This window comes from Aythya fuligula, chromosome 3, assembly GCF_009819795.1.
Source record: "Aythya fuligula isolate bAytFul2 chromosome 3, bAytFul2.pri, whole genome shotgun sequence".
NCBI lineage: Eukaryota > Metazoa > Chordata > Aves > Anseriformes > Anatidae > Aythya > Aythya fuligula.
The window spans coordinates 66,511,856-66,532,237 of record NC_045561.1 but is presented as its reverse complement, the minus strand read 5'-3'; positions in this window follow the sequence as shown (position 1 = coordinate 66,532,237).

The following is a 20,382-nucleotide window of genomic DNA, read 5'->3' as shown; positions in this document are numbered from 1 at the left end:
GAAAGGGAAGAAATAAGAAAGAACTCCTCAGATGTGTTATTTCCATGTGTACCCACATGCCCAGCTATTGCATACACTTGATCTGAAAGGAGTCAAATAAGCAGTATCCTTATGATTAGTGTGATCAAATATTTACTTCTACTGTATTTAAAAGTAAGAAAGAGAGCCTTTCTTGGTGTTGTTTTGAGAAATGCATAGGTCTTGGTTGTCTTGATAGAGACACGAGAGATTGTCTTCATATATTTGAAAAGTTGCACAAGGAGGGAAGTAGAATGAAATGGAAGAAAATCACTGGGAGAAACAGGGTGAATTAGGAGTGGTCCAATATAAAAGTGTTTAACCCTATGGCTATGTATGCCATGTACTAATAATTCCAATATAAAGAACAGTGATTTTAAGTGGCCACATAATTAAGAATTACTTTGAAATACAGAAAAAAACTCAATAGGATCAGATTTTTTTTTCTATTAAAAAAAAAAAAAGTAACCTTGTAAGTGTAAGAATTTGGCAAGAATAGACAAAAAACGTATGGTGGTTCATCCTCATTTTGATAAAATTTTGGAGTAAATTAAGAAAACATGGAAGATTGTAAGCACTCTGACATACAGTGAAGTAATTAGTATGACTTTTTAAAAGGAATATGCATTCTTTTCTTTCTTGCAGCAGAAAATTTAGTGGATATCAGAACATGTTAGGAGTATCAAAATCAGTAATATGTACATAAAATATACTGAGGAAGATCAGGGTTCCAATAAATTCAGTTGCATTATAAAAGTTGATATTACTGTGGCCTGTCCTAGACTCATAGAAGACATCAAAAGAGGCAGAGAAACTTTTTGCAATTTTTAATAATCTCATGAACAAAGAGCCACTAATTGTTTGGAAAATATTCAATTAAAAACATATGCTGAAAAAGTAAAATAGGGTGTTTGTAGGCACAGTTACTGTACCTATCCTTCTTTGTATGGCATTTATGTGATGTTTCAAGGTTGACTGCAACAGGAGCCACTCCTTATTATATCAAAGTGGAGGCAGGGGGACTTGAGGAGGTTACTAAAATGGAATTAGCAATAAGTCTAGCTTCATTTGTAGCATTAAGAATTTCAACATATGGGATTGAGTCATCAGTGGGACTAAATATATACCAGCATGCTACGGGTGGGTTAAAAATATCTATTTTCAAATAAAACTAATCAGAAGCAAAAGCTAAATAATAACATTATAAGCCACGTAAGTAGGGATGTACTTGAAAGTAGAGGAAATTACCTCTCTGAACTTGGAATATTGTGCATAGTTCTGATCACTCCAAGGCAGATTGTGAATCTTGAATTGAGTAGTACCTTACTCCATAAGCAATCTCTGTTGACTGCAGTGTGATCACTCCTGGTGAAATGTACGTTGAACACAAGGAAGAGCAAAACAGTCTGTTCTTTATTATCTAAAGCTCATAATAGAAAAGGTGGAGCAGAGCTCAGCAAAAAGATAAAGAGACTGAAAGATCTAATAAAAACTTTAAATAAACTGGGTCTGTCATCTTTGTAAGGGAGAAAAGTAAGGGGGAATGTCACTGGTGTGCACCAAGCTCTGCACGGAGGAGAGATAAATAATGGTCTAAAACTATTTGAACTAGCGACAGAAATGAAAGACAGGGCATTGAATGTTAGCCAAAACAAAATGAGAACAAAATGATTTGGCAAGAAGTGTATTTGACTAACTGCCAAATGAATAACAAAGGTCATAAAGAGAAGCAGCTAGGGATTTTTGTTTGTTTGTTTGTTTTAAGATAAAAACAAGGAAAGTAATTGAGGGGAAGAAAAACATTGACAACTGTTAACTTAGAGGAGGGAATGGACCAAAATGGACTCCTTTCAGCCCAACAATTGTATATATTCCTAAAGCATAGGAATGACAAAGTATTTTTGATAAATCTAGTTCTGGATACATATTTATTTCACTTATTCCTATGAATAATATGGATAAACTTGTATTTGGAATTTCATTGTACAGTATTAAAATACAATTTGCAAAGTGAATTAGAGTAGAGGTACATGGTATCATATTATCCCTACCTAGTACATATAAAAATAAGTCTAAGTGTCAATATTATTTCGTATAACAGAGGAGTTTCCTAAACTGTTTTGAAGAATGGGATTTTTGTCAGCACTCACGTTTATCACCAAGCACTCAGGATCACCAAGTGTTTTTTTTTTTTTACCAGACTTTTAATGTGAAAGGTTCTGCAGTGCAGCTGGAGCACCCTGGCTCTGATCTAATGTCCACAAGTAGTGAGGAAAGGACAGTTTGGGCACAGCTATATTCGCATCCTGACAGGCACTTAGTAAAAACACTCTTACAAAGCAGACAGGCACAGTATAGGATGCTTGTATTCTATACAATTTCATCTAGGAAAAAAGCTAGTGTGCTATGCAATAAAAAATCCCTATTGTTATTTACCTTAAGCCCAAAATAAAACTTTCCAAATTGTTGTTGTTTATCCTGTTTTAACAGTCCCAGTCCACACCAGTAAGAAATGTAACCAAATGCACTGTAATAAACAAGATACCTGATATATCAGTAGGTGGAAGGGTCCATTCCTGCAGCCGTGTTGTGCTACAAGCAAAGGCTGATACTCATTTTCCTCCTGGGGTTTCAGTAATTTTTGCTAACTACTACTTCAGTAGGGTATCTTGGAGGTAGATACATTTTGTTAGCTAATTTGCCATCCTGCTTCTTTAGGTAGCCAGGAATTTCTTCCTAACTGACAGAAAGCATTGAATGTTTAAAACACAGGCTCTGCATGTTACATGCTACATGAACGCAAGTTTGCAATCTTAATTATAACATATAATATCACTGCAGCTCATATAACATGTACTTTTCAATATGATATAAAGCTTATTTTTTCAGTTGCATATTTATTTAATTCAAATTTTCATTTAGTATCCTTCAAGGATGTAGTCTTCTCCCTCTCTCTCTCTCTCACAATCTCTCTCTCTCTCTCTTTTTTTTTTTTTTTTTCCTTGCTTTTCTAGATCAAATATTTTGGAAAATTGAAAAATGCAAGGCATTTGTACCAAATACATTTCAAATGTATCATATTAGGTAAAGGTTAGCTTTAAGCAGGTATGTAAGTTGTGAACTGGTACAAGAACAATATAAATTGATGTGTTGCATTGTTTCTCTAACATAATAATGTTTTGCTATTAACACCAAATTAATATTTTCTAGCTACTCCAACTACAGAGTGACCACAAATCTTTCAAATAATTTCTTGTTGGCATCAGTGGATGGTGCATTATGATATAAGTGTCTCTTTTTTACTTAAAGAGGCAAAAGAAACTTTTTTTTTTTTTTTTTTTTTTAATAAAAAATTTCACCCCAGAGGCACGGAGTTTGCAGTTGTGGACAAATCTGCACAGCAATTCTTTAGTTAGAAGAAGAACCTTACTCAGCAATTTCTCCCATTGACTCAAATGGGAATATTTGTGGAGTAAGGTACTACTTAATAGATCTAAGGGTAAAAAAAATCTGACTTGTGAGCTAGCAGGTTCGGGGGTGGTTTCTATTTTGTTTTATTTTGTTTTGTTTTTGTCTGTGTTTTGTTTTTGAACCTCAAGATGTGAATATGGAAACTATGAAAGATAATAGCTGTAATGGCCATGTTTCTGTAATAGAGACTATTTATACGTGCTTTGGAAAAATGAGCGTATCTCTGCGCAGAAGAGACTCGGAAGTGCTTCTTAAGCTTTATATGGCTTTGTTGATGTGCCTGCAATACTGCCACAGGTTACACAATGAAACTCTGCTCTTTCAAACTCTTTTAATAACTCTTATCTGAATCTCATTTTTATCTCTGGACTTGCAGCATTTGTTCATTAATGTCCCTAAGTATGTTAACCACCATATGTTCAATTATGTGAACATCCTGTTGGGGAAAAACAAAACAAGGTCACACAGTATTTTTGGAAAAGGCACAGTCACTCCAGAAACTCCCAATCAGCTGTTGGGAAGGCCAGTTAGCCTTTCAGTCAAGGAACAAAACTATGGTGCACACTTTGGTTTCAGACCTTCTGCATAGAAAACTCTGTTAGGGGGATTATAGAATGTGGTCCCAGGATTAGGCCTAGCTATGTCTTATTTTAAGGTTGCTGTAGTTGTCAGCAAATGGATTCAGCCTCTGGCATTTCCATGAGTTGCAAATTTACTTAAAACACCTAAAGGGCTAAAGGCAATACAAGCTTTGTTATCAGGAACAATAGTGGATGAACATGCTTTTCTGTAGGTATATTGGATTATCTCCATATAGCTACACTGTATGGAGGAGAACCTATTTTATTTTATTTGCAGGTAATACTGATGGTTAAATATGGTTCAGTGCTGTGTGCACTGAAAAAAAAAAAAACAAAAAAAAACAAAACAAAACAAAACAAAAAAAACACCTGCAAACCACAATAACAGCAGCAGCACCATCACCAGCCCCAGCCCCCAAATTTAAAACAAGTAAAAAAACATTTTATTTTTTTTTCTGTAACCCACTGGTTTGGCACTAGTAAAGCCTGCTAGAGATGTAGATGAGGGTTTAGCAAAGTGTTTTTACAAAGTTGTTTTTCTAAAGAAAAAAAATTAATTAGTCTTCTGCTTGGAACAGTGAGAGCACTAGTATGACTCCATTTCACATTTCCTTTGAGCATTTATTAATGAAAAAGATTATGTGAGGTTAAACTTCACTGTGGCATTTATCTTATGTGTACAAGAGTCCTGTGGATAAATCTGGCTCTAAATTGCTAGGAATATGTCTCTTTCTGAAAAGAAAATCTATGACTCTGTCTACAAGGCTGTATATGAAAACAAAGATCAAATACAGGCAGACACAAAGATTTTTGTCTGGTTGTATTCACTATTTAACTCTCCTCACATGGAATTCTCATGATTCCCTGTTGTTTTTAGGATTCAAAATACAGTTTTTAAATATTTCTATTTACTGCAGTTTGGACTGCATGTGATTTTTTTTTTTTTTCCCGTATACCAATACAGTAGGAAGTTTGAAAATGCAAGAAATAGTCTTGCTCACACATTGGCACCTTTGCATTTCTAAGGAAATAGAGTCTATTAGGAAAAGATATTTTAGCACACTGCAACTTTTTCCCAAGGTAAATATTTCAATGAATAAAATATGCTAATCTATCAAAAAAAAAAAAAAAAAGAAAAGAAAAGAAAAGAAAAATTAAAGCACTTGAGACATACTGAAGCATTTCATGTTTGCTTTAAACCAATGGGTTATATTTATGGAAAAAAAAGACAAAGATTGCCAGCATTTTAAATACCATGCCTTGCAATGTATAGGGTCCAGTGACATTGTAGCATAACATCTGTAATTTGAAGTTTTCCTTTGGAATGTAATGTAGGAAACACAATTTAACTATGTCAACAATATCTTGCAAAGTGTTCCCATTTATAATTATTTATATTGTAAATAGCTTTCTGAAGTAAATTTGAAGTTAATGTGCATAAGATGTATTTATTATGTGAAGATTTTTTTGGTTTAAAATATAGCTACCAATATGCAATTATTGTCTGTTTTTCTACATTTTTAAATTAAGGACTGTCCTGCAGAAGACATTTTTTTCAGGAATTAATTTTAATTAATGAGTCTATTTCTCAGACTTGGGAGGAAAGAATGGAAAAAATCACATGGAAAAAATCACTTTGATCACTTAAATCACTTAGTTTGATACCTGTGAGTTCTAAGTTTATCAAAATTGGGACACGGAAAATATACTGCTACCCCATTTAAGAAGGATGTCTGAATCCCTTCAAATATTACTCTGACAGGAAGAGCAGACTCACAGGTGCTAAATCAAGGTTATTTGTCTTCTCTGTGAATACTCTTGTTTCTTGAAGCCAAACACCACTTCCTTGCCTCAGCTAAAACAGCTTGCTGACTTGGAGCATAGTGCCACTTAGGTGCTTAAAATAATATACTCAGACAAAGAGCAGTGTTGTGACAAAGGAATGGGTGAGAAGTTGTGTTAGATTGCATTCAGACTTGAGATGGCTATTACCTGGCCTTGCATACCCATACAGCTCCATCAAGCCATAATAATGTGAGATGTTGTGCAACAGCAATATAGCCACTGCACCCTTGCCTGGTCTGGGGTGTAGGATCTTTTTGGCTGGGGGTTCAGGGTCACAGCTCTCACTTTCTAGACCAGTCTTTAAGCACACCACCATCTCAGTCATTCTTACTGAAGCTCTTTCCTGCAGATGAACAAATGTGAGATTGATGGTGCTGGTGGGTAGTGGGAGCCTGGTTCTGCAGCTGGGTGAGAAAACAGCTTTCTCAGGTAAAGAAGTGGTTGCTCACATATTTTTCATTCACAATAGTCAGAATAAAAAAACAAAACAAAACAAAAAAACACAACCAAAAACATAAACAGTGGGGACAAGAGAGAGGTGCACAGAAAAGTCAATTCAGAGTCTCAGATAAATTGTGTAAAAAAGAGATGCGGTTGTGTCACTGTGAAGACGTAGTCAGTTCTCAGAGGCACAGCTGGGATTTGGGAAATTTATGCTGTGTTGAGTTAGATGTTTAAACTGCATTTGTGCTTTCAGCATTTTCTATTGGATAGTTTAGGCAGTTCCCTTCTCCTTGGCCTGAATTTGGCCCTGGTTCTCCATGCAGGCAGGAAATGGTGTAATCTTTTCCCCAAGTGATGCTGCTTAGCTGTGCAAAACATGTGTTGCATTTCTTTCTTTTCTTTTTTTTTTTTTAATGTATGGGTGAAGGTTTTCAGAAATTCCCATTGTTTATGTACCTTTACCTCCGAAGCCCATGCTGAAAGAGACACTGAGGTCATAGGCCAACATTGTCCTTCATAGGTAGGCTGTAGTCCTAGTTTCTTCATGCTGAGCTGTGCACACAAAACTGGGTGTCATATTAGGTGCTGTGTGCTGAAAGTCCTGCAACATCCATGGTTGTTCTTCAGACTCCCTACTAGTGCATAAAAAGCACCCATTGCCCACTGGTTTTTATTCAATCTCCACTCTAAAGGTCATTGTCAAATTGCTCTGCATGGAGGAAATCTGCTGTCATGACCATTGTAATAAAAGTGTGTGATACCATCAGTAACTTCCTCTATCTCCATATGGTGGCCATCAGAGACTTCAGCATCAGCATTTTCATTTGATACAGCCTCTCTGACTGTCAGAAGGTCACAGATAGCCTGGTGCTCTGCAGCCCAGCGTGCCTGTGGCTGTGAATAAAAAGGGCTATTCACCACAGCACAAAACCCAACAGACTACATGGGTTCTTCATGGATGTTAACAGGAGTTTCACTAGGCATGCACACAGTATATGCATCTCCTAATATTTTGCCTTGTTGCAGACGGAAAGACTAGTATTCTTGACTTTAGACTTTTGGCTGAGCATAGAGGACAGTGTCCTGGGCACCATTGCAACTTGCTGCACTTTACCATCTCAAAAATGCCGGTGGGAAACCGTTTCATAAGAAGTGGGCAAAGCACAATGAGACATTAAGGGCTGCCTGCATATTAGTTTCTTGCCACTGCAGCAAATGGGCTTGAATCCCCTGAGTGACATGTAGTCTTTAGGATGTGTGTGCGAATGTGGTCCAGAGGCCAGGTGCAATGATTTGCATACATGAAAACAGCCGGACCTGACCAGCATCAAGCACTGCACTTTTGCAGACATCTCTATCACTCTACCCACAGTCTGTCACTATTTTTCTACCACAGTCCTCTCATTTTTGGCTACCCCATTATCCCTTCCATTTTCGTTTCCTCCCTTGTGTCCCAAGCCTTGGTTTAATTTGTGATTTCACAAATCCCATGATCTATCTTGCCCAGCAAGTGTCCTCCATTGATCTTGAAAACTGAGTTTCCTTTTAATGAGGAAAATTTCTATATGGCAACACTTTCCATCACTCACACTCCCCTTTCCCTTCCCCTTTTATACGCAGCTGGTGTGAACACCATACTGAGGACCCTGAGATCTTTTTCTCACAGGCATTAGTTCTGCTACAAGAAAGCTATTGGTTGGGGGAATGGAGGTGATGAACTTTTCAGAATAGCTACAGACAAAAGATGATAGACGCCTTCAGCATACCAAATACACATGCTACTTTAGCTGCATTGCAGAATGTAGTCACTCTTGGCCTGTGAGCAGAAAATAAAGATGAAAACTGAAACTAGAAGATGTACACTTTTACTGGGAAATAACAACAAAAGCTAATATAAACTGCATTTAAGATTTAAACTTAAAATTCTCATCCTTGCATGCTTGAAATTGTATGCAAATATTTGAATGTTCATTAATATTGTTCATCTCATCATTATGATACATTTTTCTTAATTATTATTGCTACCTATATTTGTCACCTGTTTGTTATCTATACTTTTTTTTTCATCCATAAATTTAAAAAAATCAATAGTAAAAATAATATTAATATAAAATGGAGATCAGAAACTTAGGTCTAGGAGATAAAGCCCAAAGAGGATTGGCATATTCCAAGCTTTCAATGGACAACAGCTCCATTAATTGGTACTCAATATATCAGGTAGTATGGTATCATGTCATATGGGGGCCGTCTTTCATTTCCAGCAATATTACTAGAATTATTAATATGGCATATTTAGAAAGCTGTGTTGGAAACAGATAAATTTGTACATTATCAAATGTGTTACTTTTGCTTTTGTTGGTGGTGTGTTTTTTTTTTTTTTTTTTTTTTTTTGTTGGTGGTTTTGTTTTTGTTTTGTTTTTGAAAAGGAGAAACATGACAAAATGTTAAAGCAAGAAGCAAGTTGAAGGTGGTTTTTTTCAAGCTGGACACTTTCTATTTCCCCTCAGGATGTAATGCAAAGATAAAATCCCATGTGTGAATCTCAATGTTTTCCACGTCCATACTGGTGATGTGTCCTATGGAAGGGCACCAGGATGTCTGTGTGCTGAGCCTTTACGTTCACTGAGCTTTTACTTTCGCATCCATTTGGTGTCCAGGACAGGGAGAGCTAAGACTACAAACATCTTATGTAGTCAGAACACGAGACAAATCCATTTTTCGTTTGAAGCTTCCTATTTTTGATTTTGACACAAGACATTTCATCAGGCTATGAATTATTTTTACAAAAGCAGGACCATGTCTAGTCTGTCTGGGTTCTCTGTGGGACAGTTGTAGCATTTTTATTTTTATTTTTTTTTTAAGAATACCAGTGTGAGGCATCCTTTGTGTCTTTAGTTTGTAGTGCATCAGTGAGGTGAAAAATTCAGCATTAGTGTTATGTCTATTTTAGTCAAGGGCACAACTGTACATTTTGATGTTATGTTTCTGCTTTTTCTTTAATCATAAAGGCAGAGCCTTTCTTCTGTGCCGCTTTCTATTTAACCTCCAGAACAACTGCAAAGTATTAGAATGACTCCAGTATCCTCTCCAGCATGAATGTTTCTTGAGCTCAAGAGAAATGCCCACAGTTTCATTAGGCTGGTTATCTGACAGACTGCTCATAGAAAACAGCTGATTCTTATTTTTTTAACTGAGCAGCTTTGGCTTCCTGTGATCAATCTTCCTGGCTGCAGCAGTAAATATGCTAAACTGCAGGTGCCAGCAAGCTTTGAGACAGTCTGAGGCATGAATGCTGACCCACAGTTGTGCTTTGTGTGTCATCAAACAGCCTACCTAGCATACAACTATTTGGCCTACTCATTAAAATGGGTTTTTAACTTAATATGTGCTTATTTACTTATGGAATTAGATCCAGTGTGGGAGAGATGCAAAACAGCCAGCAGTTTAGGAGTTTAGTAAATAATCTAGGCTTTGTTCAGTTTTGCTCTGGGTCAGGCTGCTGCATGGAGTAATTCCATATGGCAACCTGATTTGAGCTCACTCAAAGTAAACCTTAAAGTGGATTTTGGCAAAATCCACACAGCCATCAGGAACCCATTCTGTTTCTGCTGAGGATTTCCTGATAGCTTTCTTCATTAAAAAAAAAAAAAAAGAAAAAGAAAAAGAAAAGAAAGAAAAGAAATGAAACAACAACAACAACACAAAGGCAACAGAAAAAAAGTTTGAGACTTTTTTACTGTCTGAAACCACCCGACACCCCCCTCATCTCCTCCACACCCTCACCCTTTCCCAAACCTAAACCATTAAAAAGCACTTTAGTCTGCTCTCATTTATGCCAAGAGCTATAGAGGTTAGGTGGTACAAACATGCCTTAGGTGACTTGGCCTTCTGCCCCTCTCCAGCTGGCTTTGTGCTGTGGAGTTGGAGATGCGATGGGCGAGGTGTGTCCCAGGGCTCCTCTGCTTTTTATCTTTCTGCCCCAGCTGCTGTGTCCTGGTGTGGGGCAGTGGCTGCCTGGTCCCCATTGCCACAACAAGCTTTTTAAGTTGCTGATTCTGGGATAGATACAAAGGGAGCAGAGGGCTTGGAATTATGAGCAAGCCTCCTGCAGCCTACCTCCAGTATGCAAAAGCAAGGGGTAAAATCCTGGCACTAATGAAGTTGTTGACAGAAAATATATTTGTCCCACTGGAGCATGGACAAAAATGTAAAAACACTTTGAAAACAACACTCAAGGCAGCTCAATATGCCTCCTTCAATGGGGCGAGTGAAAGTGTAAGTAAACAGAGAGATTTACTTGTGCTTGAAACAAACACAATTAAAAAATGTGGGTAGAGAAACAAGTACACACACAAAATCTCCTCTATTTAGCTGAGTGATGTCAAATATGAATGAAAACCTTGAGATAAAACTTGGGATAGACAACAGAAATTCTGACAGGGCTATTTTGAGGTCAGGCTCTTAGGAAAAGCTGTTGATTGAAATCAATACCACCAGACCTGGAATCTGAAAAGACCATTTCTGAGACCTGAGAGGGTCACTGAGCACAAGTATCAGTTGATAGTATTGAGGCTGCAATTGCCTTCACCGAGGTGCTCTGATGTTTGCTTTAGCGACTTCTTGGAGCTGGTGACTGAGCACACATTTAACACTCCCACCGCATTGCCCTGCAGGGGGAAGGGAGGTTTGTAGAGACTTCTGTAGCTTAAACAATTCCCTTGACTCCCATGTTTATGTGTCTCAGACCTGTATATTAATCGATAATGAATCAAATACTGAATCAAATGAATTGAAGAGGTTATTATTATTATTATTATTATTATTATTATTATTATTATTATTATTATTATTATTAATGGAGAGAATTTAGCAGGGATTGAAACTGTTTTCTGCTTCTATTCTTTAGATACATTTATTTATCTGACTTTTTGACAATTTATCAGAAGAAGCTTTTGAAAAACACCTTTGGTAATATTTTCATTTTTCATACAGTAGCACTGGATACTGTTCTAGTAGTTGTTTGTTTGTTTTATTATACAATACATGATTAGATAATGCCTTCACAGAGTGTGGCAAAATACAGATACCTATATAGCATTAAAACATTAGAAATTACTTTGAACATTTCCTACTAGTTTATCAGAAAGAAATGGAAAAGTGAGTAGAAAATAAATAAATAGCTACATTGAATTTCCATTTTTAAATGATATATATTTTCCTGTGCCAAAATTGTAGTATTATAAAAATAACCCCCCCCCCCCCCAATAGTCAAGAATAAGAGTGAACTTTTCACTGGTGTCAAAATGAATGAAATGAATGTACTGTGATTACAGAATACTTTTGAAATGGGTCTTTTAAAGGGTTGTTTATGATGCACACTTAAAAACATGCTACTTTATGAGTATATGAATAATTCATTCAAATTCAGTTGCATTGTATTTGCATTACAAGGAGATGCAGAGGAGACAGAACATACAGGGAGACTTTGTCCAGCAGAGTGAGTTCTACTCATTTTAACATTTTTATTAATATCCATTTTAAATTTTAAAATTCTTAGCAAGTCATTCCAGCTCACTGAGGTAAGTGACAATAAACCTACTTGCTCCAGCTGAAGATCTCCAAATCTTTCTTTCTAGTTGTCCTGATTTCCTGCGAGAATAAATTGGACACAACCACATTGTTTCTGTGTTGTCAGTCAGTCCATCCTTAATATCTTTGCTACTCTTCTGCCTAATCCAACTGAGTTTTCATGAGATATGTCAGTCTAAATTCTCACAGACTGTTAGAGGCAAGAGACCTTCTATGATGCTCTGCAAGTGAAAGTGAAGCATGATCTTTCCTCTTATATACTGTTAGAGCATGGAAACTCAACCATAAGACACCAAATCCTAGGGAGTGAATTCAATGTGTTAGCTTCTTACAGAACTATGTATTTTATTTTTAAAGTTTATTTTGTACTATCCATTTGAATCCAGTTGAAAAAAACACTTTATGTGTTTAAGTCTTGTGTCAAGGAAAGCTTGTGGACAGGATGAAACATCCTGGAGACCTTTTGAGGTCTGGGAACAAGGCTGAGAGTTTGGCTCTGTGCAAATGCTAAACTGTCTTCTATGATACTAAAGCTCATGTGAAAATATTTTTTAAAAAGGTCCATATAAATTGTCCATATAAAAGTGTCACAGATCAAAAGTGTCTTGACACAAGTGGATTTAAATTTGTAAACTGATTCAAAAAATTTTAAAGAAATATTCAGATTTAGGACTGCTTATTCGAATATGTATTGAATGAGAGAAAACATTACGTGTGCATTTTGTAGCAGTGTCCTTACTTTACTGTGTTATTTTAGTTCAGCAGATTTTACCATAGCTTGGAAATTATTTAGGCTGATAATGTATATGGAAACATAATGTACATGTATATAGAAGCAGCTAGTTTTAAAATCTAAATCTCTGTAGAGAATATTCATTGTGACTTCAGACAATTCTACAAGAACCGCATAAATTCCATGAGTTGAAGAAGAAGAAGAAAGCATGAAAATTCACAATGGTATGATGCATTTGCAATATGGATTGCACTTATCTTTTTATTTGCTACAGACAATTTAAATTATGTGCAACAGAATGGAGATTCAAATGATCCAACATCTGCACGATACTATAAATTACACTATACTGTGTAGGCTAGAGAAAAGAGATCTCTACCAGTATCTAGCTTAAATGAAAGAGTGTAAAAGACTGTGTTCAAAAATCAGTCCCAGACTAATGATGAGCAGACCCTTACAAGTATAGAGGTTCAACTACATTTCACTGTATGTACATTATACATATGGGTTTTCAAACATAATCTTCCAACTCACTTCTACTGTCAGTCAGAGGCAATAATATTAAAGTAATAATAAGTACCTGAAGTGACCTGAGGTTTTGCAATGATTTTATGAGTGTCTCTAGGTTAAGATCTTCATTGTGATCTCCCACTGTGCTGTATTCCACACGCAGTCTTTTGTCTTTTTTCTTAAGGGTTTCCTGCTTTGTCAGTTGTACATCTCCACCTTCTGGAAAATGGGTATCTGGTTTTTTAGCTGCTGTAGTCATCACAGCGTTGGCCAGCCTGAATCACAAGGCAGTCTGAGGGGAGCTTAGTGTTTCTACCATAGATTGCAAAGATTTGAATTTATGATTTATTTTGCTTCCGACATTGTAGACAAATTCAGATTATAAAGATTTCAGAAGGCAGAGAAAACAAACAAACAACAACAACAACAAATGACTAAGGTAAGAATCATTCAGGTACTCACAAAGAAAAAAAGTGACATGGATATTACAGAATAATTATAATTCTGTGTGGAAATTGATGGATGCACATAGAAGGATAGAAACAATAACATGAAATTAAGTTAGAAGCAAGGCAGACACCTAATCTTCCTTTAATTTTAAAGAGAAAGATTAGTGGACTTTCTGGTACCTAGTATACTTTTCTTTTTTTCCTTGTGTGTGTGTATGTGTGTGTGTGAGCTGATTGCTTATCTTTTGGACAAGAAAAATAATTTTAACACTATAGCAAGTATACCCACCTCTCCACAACTCACTCCAGGAATATTTCACTGATTCCAGCAATCATGTTCTCTGAGTAACCATTGAAACGCCAGGTCTTCAGTGAAGAGGAAAAAATGCATTCAGCATTTTAAAAATGATCTTTGTCTTTTGTCTGGGAAGTAACAAAAAGAGACCTGACTTCAAGCCTGATCACTTAGGAAACAGAAGAGAAGAGAAATAATAATTTCTCTTTCGGTAAGAGTCTATGCTGCAGTTTCTGTTAAAGCATATTGTTTATATCTTCATTAAGACAAGGTTATTCTCAAATAACCAAGAGAGACAGATGCCTTTGGGTTATTTATATTTTTATATCCTTTTCTATGTGATGATAAGAGAAGAAGTGCTGTCATTTATTATTATATATATATATTTTTTTTTTAACAATGGCCTTATGGCTAGCAGACAAGAAAACAAGACATATGAACAGACTTCCAAATGCTGTTAAGCCTAACAGAGCACAAATCATGTGTTTAAAGAACAGTTTTTCAGCCTTTCTGCCTGATTCTCATCTTTGCTGCAGCAGTGTAAGGTGGGGAGATGCCTCCATTGCAATCAGAAGCCATCCACCTTTGCATGGTTTTACAGCAGACTAATTGCAGCAAATAAGCCAGAGATATTCCTGATTTAAGATGGCATAGAAGCAAAAGAGACAGTAAAATGAGCTTTTTTAACAATATCCATTGTGGTCACTGATTCTTAAGATGTTGTACAGTCGTCATAAATCAAACAGCAGGTGGTTTTCATTGATGAAATTATCCTTACTAATTTTTAAGCTGTCAAAGACAGATCTGAAGCAAGTTATGTGGTCATGTTGGAGTGGATTGTTTTTTCTTAGAAATATACGAAGCTTTGTCTTCAATTCTGAAAGTGGAAACACAATTTCTTCTTGGCTTTGCCTGAGTGTGCAGGACTTGCTGGCTCAAAGAATGATATTTGCTTTAATAAAAAAGACAACATCTTAAAAAATGTTCCAGAAAGTTCAGGTCACATCTTCCCCACAAGATGCTTAACATCTTTTGTAAAAGTACCAATGATAATTTGCTCAGCTTTTAGATGAAGTGTGCCAGTAACAGTACAAAAAACTAAAATCAATGGCCATCTCAGATGCAGAGGTATTGCTCAGGAACAGATTGATGTGTTCACACACAATTGCTCTGAGAGGCCCTAGACATGTTGGGGTCAAATTGGCAAAATAGGTAGCAACTGTACTCTCACAGCAGCCTCTAAAAGAGAGAGGCAGATGTCTATCCTATCTTGCAAACACATTCTTTTACAATGTGTTACTTCATCTCTTTTATTGCACAAGAGGAAAGTGAGAGACAGAGAATCAAGGATAACACTAATGATAGACCATATGGAATCCATAAACAATGTTGTTCTGGAATAAGATGGCCTTTAAAGGTGGTGGGGGCCCTACTGTACTTGGGCCAGACATTACCTAACTCCCCAGGTGAAAGACGGAGAATAGGTGAGAATAGGGAGCAGACGCTGGGAGAATGCGATTCAGAGCAGGGCTTTCTGGAAGATATAAAGAGCAGCTTGAATCCCTTTAAAGGTCTGAGTTACTTTGGATTAAAATAGCCTGCTTGTGCTTTCTGGGAGCAAAATCTTTCTTATGAAGGCTACTGTAGAAAATACTATTTTGAAACTGGATTAAGAATTGGACCTGTGAACTACGTCGGAAATCCTGCACTTTTATGTGAAAGCTTGAGGTTCCTAAGGGGAAAATGACCAGTTCAAAACAGTTCAAAATGACCTTTCCTTGATTAAAGGAAATTAGTAATAACAATATAGACTCAGGGCAAGAAAAATAGATAGGGGAACTGCTATGCTGCCACTTTTACAGTCTTTTAAAGCTAATTTTGGAAAGCACCGTACTTGGCACCTTCTGAAAATAGTCATTGCCCTTGGTGGTAGCATCTAAGCCATCTATCCACCCTAGCCCATGGACCTAGTGGGACAGATGTCCACAGCCAGAAAGCTAGGGTAGTTAGTTATTTCTCTTCTTGTTGCTTCTAACTGGCCAATGTTTTAACGGTATGCATGTAGGGAAGAATGATAGTGTCTGTCTGTCCCAGCATATGTGAAGGTTTCAGGTTTTGGCCTTGTTGTATTTGACCTCATTTAGGACAAGAATGCTTTTATCTAAATCAAAGCCGATTTCTCTTATTAGTCTGAACTTGTGAAGACCCCCAGTGAACAAAAATATCACAGGAATTAGGCAATACATTCAGAATGTATTTTGAAGTTTTAAGCATGTGCTTAAGTGCTTTTCTGGCTCTACTTTAATGAAAGATGGAAACGTAATTTGGAAATATGACCAAGAAATTCTGTTTCATTAAATTGGAATGAATCCCAGTGATGAACAAAACTCATAATGAAGTACTATTTTAAGATTTAAAAGTAGCTTTCCTCCATGATAATTCTCTTCATTTTGCTGCTGTCTGATGCAAGACCACAGCAAGAATACCACAGTGAGCCTTTTTGCTACATTTCTAATGTTAGTTAAAACAATCTGGTTATTGGGCAGTATGACCTAGGTGATTTCTTTCCTGGACATTCAAAACAATATCTTCAATCATTTATTGAGACCTAAATGCCACACCCTGGCCTCAAAGTTGCTTTCTTAAAATTCAGAGAAATCATGGCAGACTATTTTTGGTAAACAGTGTTAATTTACTTAGTGACTTTTTTCAAGGTGGTTTGTCATACTAGGGCATGCTAGAAGGACAGTACAAACAGTAATTGAAGTATGAAAGCATAGTAGGAGATTTCTAGTTGTTTATCCAAATTTTGTATGGCTGCCTCAAAAAGGCTGTAGGACACAAATGGGTAAAAATAAATGGTTGATATACAATGTAAAAAAAATAACAACTCAATTTCCATTTTGGTATAATTCCAAAATCTATCTAGTAATAGCAATAAAATCAAAGGCCAAGGAAGAGACCTTCATTTGATGCAAAACATTGTAGCGATACTGATTTCAGCTTGTTTCTTTGGAGGAGAGAGACACAACTCAGATAACACCAAAAGGGTTTTCCAGTTAGATTCTGTAAGTGATGGGGACCTGTGTCTTTCTGCAGCTGCAACCAAGTTACCAAGCAGAAACAGCTGCTTAGCCAAGGCCAAAACGGGGTGTCAGAACAGGGTGCCCTTCTTGGTGGCTCAGGGAGAGGCAAGAAAATTCTGAAGGGGAAGGCAGTCAAATGTCTAGAGAAATAATGAAGGATTTTAGAAGGAACAATACACTGTTGTTTTCCACAGGATCTTTTGGCTGGGTTACAGAGGAGCCTGGGTTTTGTCTCTCTGCCGTGGGGGAAGTGACAACTTGGGAGGAGGTAATTTTGCTGAGATGTAGTGAGAACCTGCACTGGGAGTAGCTCAGTGCTTGTCATAGGTTTCTTTGCTTTGGAAGCTGATGCTTTTTCACAGCACTTGTTAGAGCAGTGATACCACTAGAATGGCAGAAATAGTCTTATAGAGGCTGCTGTGCTAGGTCTGAGCTCTGTGGGTTGCTGTGGGTGTTGACAGATGACTCTGACAGTCCTCTTCTTCTGTATTTACTAGAACTATAGATTCTGACTGTGAGCCAAAAGCTAAATGGGTCCAAACTGATGAAGGATAGGTCAGTCAATTGCTAATACATGTGATGGTCTGGATGCAATCTGGATGGCAGAGACAAGGGGAAGGTTATCTATGTGTTCTGTTTCTCATGTGCAGCCATTGTTGATTACCGTAGTAAAATGTGACAACATAGTCTAGTCTTTTCCATTAGTCATTTGAACAAAAATCTCATGATAACAACTTGTCACATTCCTTCTTTCTGAATTTAATAAAAGATAGGCGGTTTATTTATTTTAATGACAATATTGAACAATTAAGAATCCCACAGTACCATACATCTCTGTCAGGCAAATATATTTCTGAATACAATCTGCTCTTTTTAGCATGCATATCCTGGACACCCATGAAAATCCAGTGAACACTACATTAGCATGGGGAAGCACATGAAAGAAAAATGGACCATGAAGATGATATATACTAAATTTTTTTCATACCTCAGCAGGAGACCTGAGCTATGCTGAGCAATTGTCACATGGCAAACGTAAACCAACATGTAGATTTTCTGTATGTTACCCCTAGTTTAGCGGAACTTTGTAGGGCAACAACCCACTAGTAGATCACAACTCATTTTGGCAGGCCATTTTGTGTGCATTATTGACCTTTTCTTGCTGTCCATAAATCCTTGACAATGCTGACACAGAAACGCACCAAGTGACCTTTCAAAAAATGTTGGAAATAATCCGTTCCAGCTGCAGGCTGAGGACACTGACCATATTCAAATATAAATCTCTCCATCAGCACCATGGACTGCTGGCAACAGCAGCATTCACACTCCCCAAACTGATTCTCCACACCATGTGGTGTGATGGCCTGATGTCACTTCTAAAAAAAAAATAATTCTGGTTAGAAGCAGGAGGAAGAAACCCCATGTTTAAAGTTGAATGTGTAAGGAAAATGTAGGAAAGTACTGGCTTGACTTTCTCCAAGAACTAGCGAGCAACTAGAGCATCCTCCCTTGACAGCTCTTAGTGTAAAATGTTCTTAGCACCTGTAACACTTATGATCCTCACACTCAAGCCCAGAACAAAGTGTACATTTACTGTTTTCAAGCTGGAACTATTTCCTCTTCTTTTAAAGCATAAAAATTCCTCTCAAAACTCTTTGTGCAATGTATTCTCTTCAGTTGCAGAGTGCAATATTTGTTTTTCCCTTTCTTCCAAAAGAAGAATGCAACACTTTGAGAAGTGATTCACCATCTGTGATAAACTATTGCAGTTGTGCTGGGGTCTTTATGAGAATGGATCCTTGAACCAAGCACCTGTGTTGGTTAGGATATGTTAAGGGGCTGTTATATGGGCCTCTTGTCTGTGGATACGGTCTTAATTTGAGGTCCGCAATGGATGAGCTGCTTTGAATCAGCTCTTGATGAGCATTTCCTGTAAGCTGAGAGCACTGTGAGTAACCAGACTGGCTTAGCTTGGAGCACTTTGTTCATGTTCCTAAATTAATTAGCTTTGTTTTATATCCATTGAAGAACTTCCCCCCTAGTTTTCCTACCAAAACATGATATCGTATCAGTATATGTGAGATACATATCAAGTACTTCCAAATAGCTATGCAAACTTTTGTATTTCTTTAGTTGAACTAGAAAGATCTCTAAATGCCAAGATCAGGATAAGATGCTGGTGGGAGATTCTGCATGTTGCAAGGCATCTTCTGAAGTGCATGATGTCATCCTCTGACATGTATCAGGGAAATTTCCATTTAGGTAAACAGAAAAGACAGAATGTTCCTATCTAGATGCTTCCATATAGTAGCTGACAGAAAGTTTGTATCTTAATAAACTGATCTTACAAATCCCACTGGATCTTTGTTGTGATACTAGTCATATTAATAATTTTTCACATTTCCTGTCCAAAGTAATACAGTCTGTTTAAATTTGTTTCCAGGAATTTCATTGATGTGGATAGCCAGGAAAAGAGGGTTAAATAAATAAAATGAAATTTGCAATGATTTTACTTATTTATTTTTTTGCTTCTTTCTCATTAAACACCCTGGGTAGTAATCCTCAAAATCATTTTTTTCTGCTCCCTTGTCAGGATCTGTTTTTGCTTCAGATACTTTGTCACTTACGGACTTGGTAATGCAGGTTTGGCTTTGCTAATATGCTTCTTTCTGCTTTCTTTGTTTTTAATTCTGGGAAAGAAGTAGTAGTAGCATGTTCTGCATATAGGAGTGCTTCATATTTCCTTTCCAGCTGGCTAGTATATATGTTTTGTAATTATTGTTTCTACATTTGTTTCAAATTTCCCTGCCTCTGTGAAGTAAGGGATAATAATTTTGAGAACTAGTTCATGGGTATTAAACTCATCTGTGTAAAAGGGAATTTCAACAGCTTGGATGAGATTCTAACACATTTTTTTCCCCTCATAGGGCCAGGGACCATGTAATGATCTAGTCCAGCCTTCCGTATAAGGCCATAAACTTCAACGTGGCTTCACAGCTTCTTTTTTTTGTGTACTCTCTTAAGTACAGTGTAAATACTAAGCAATGGAGAATCTGATAAAGATCTTGAAAATCATTGGTGATAAATGCTCTAACAAGCTTAAAACTGTACACTTTAGTGGATTTAAAGAGGAGTATGCAATTATCAGATGCCTTTCATAATTGCATGTAAACTTTTTGTAAAAAGACAAAACAACTTAGCATCTCTTGAATGTTCTTGATCCCTTAGATACTAAAGAAAAACAAAGATTTAAATGTGTGTTTGAGTGGACAGTATAATTTTGTGCAGAATGCTTCAATACTGTTTCGTTGACTGAACATCCCTTTTTCAAAGTATCTTTACGTAGACCATTTATTATTTT